The sequence below is a fragment of the Myxine glutinosa genome, chromosome 1 (assembly GCF_964187855.1).
Source record: "Myxine glutinosa chromosome 1, kmMyxGlut1.1, whole genome shotgun sequence".
In the NCBI taxonomy this organism is placed as follows: Eukaryota; Metazoa; Chordata; class Myxini; order Myxiniformes; family Myxinidae; genus Myxine; species Myxine glutinosa.
Window position 1 is genome coordinate 172,741,270 of NC_136261.1, and position 1,489 is coordinate 172,742,758.

General features: G+C 44.8%; 1 protein-coding gene across 4 annotated transcripts in view; it reads right to left on the minus strand.

Annotated features, from left to right (window-relative positions):
• The window catches only part of LOC137411728 (KN motif and ankyrin repeat domain-containing protein 1), a 160,102-nt gene extending 159,237 nt beyond the window's left edge, over positions 1-865 (minus strand). The window contains exon 1 of one of the 4 annotated variants that reach the window (XM_078780205.1): positions 683-857. The gene's annotated coding sequence lies outside the window, so the exon portion shown is untranslated. Of the gene's footprint in view, positions 1-584 lie in introns of all 4 variants that reach the window. The other 3 variants (XM_078780181.1, XM_078780188.1, XM_078780211.1) reach the window with 3 other exon arrangements.
• Between the last annotated feature and the right edge of the window lie 624 nt (positions 866-1,489).

Genomic DNA, 1,489 nt, shown 5'->3' on the forward strand with positions numbered 1-1,489 from the left:
TGGCGAGGCATTTTCAAATCCGATTGGTTGTAGTTTCGTATTCAGCTGTGGTTGTTCTTTGCATCATTTTCTGAAAGCCGGCAGTGCCGCTGATGCAGTGCCCCTTTGTTACCAGTGAGCAGGTACTCATTTTGCGCACCTCGGAAGGATGATACGCTGAGTCAACCCACATGGTGTTAATTCAACGGCAGAAACGGGGGCTCCATATCAGGACCCTAAGATGTCAAGGCAGCCACTTTTAACGTTGAGGCAACAACACCCTCTGATTGGTCATTTCCATTTGCAAGGTCAAAAATATCCATGAAAAAGAAATAGAGAGAGAATGAAAAGAATAAATTAATCAAAGTGTAAACACACTGGTAAACTATGCGATTCGAAATCGGTCTGTTAAGGGTTAATGTCAAAATGATCATTTGCACGAAGGGTTGGACCTTTGTTCGGTCACGAGGGGTCGAAGAAGTAACCAATGCCGAATGGTTCAGGCAAATCCCCCGCGACCCGAAGATTATCTCTTTAATACAAAACGAGCAAACAACTCACAAGGAAGTTCGGGTAAACCTGCATTTAGAAAAAAAAAAACTAACATTTACCTGTCGACAGGTACAGGTAGCAACGCGGAAATCAGGAGCCAAATCCGGCACGACACGCGGCAAGAGACGACGACAGCACCGCCCAACGTCACCTGCTATGTTGTCAAAGGTATATCCCTCGGACAGGGCGGAGCCGAGGGCTCGGGACTCCCGGCAGCAGCCGAGCTCGGACTCTTCGTCCACGAATTAAATCGAACGTCACAAGCGCTCGTCACCACCGACCAGCAGCACCGCGTCTCCGCTAGTTACGAGGGCAGGAAGTTCGGACGAGCATAAAATGAAATAAATAAATAAATGTAACTTAAAGTATCGGCAACCGGAAGTGCCCCGTGGGCTGCCACTGCAGCAAAGTGAGCCACGTGCTTAAAAATCCCATTGTTTATTTCATCTTGACGTTAACAATTAAACTAAAATGTGAGTTATAAACAATTTAAACTCCAAACAACAGTTTCCCCTCTTTGGATCCGAGTCGGCAGTTTTTTGGCGCTACCCATGGAGTTATTACGATCGTTTCGTTGTTATGACGTAATAACTAATATCGTGACGATCGTTGATGTTGTTACTTCTGCTGCTCTTATATCACAGAGAACGATCGACAACCGCACGACAAACGTAAAGAAAATTGATCATTTAACAATTTAAGAGGCAAGGGTGAAATATAATGTTAATCCGTTGGAATATTACTCAAAGTTGCTTTTTGTGCAGCAATTTATCAATGTGCCGAGAACTGTTCATCGGGATCAAGTTATAAGCGCTCGAAGTAGTTTAATATGGGAAAGACCTTTGGAGTCGGCGAAACAACCTCGCATTCCGATTAAATCCGACAATCCAAAAATACACGCCCACAGACGTGATGACGTCACCCCGTCGCGACGCGATATCGGCATATATTTTATTTT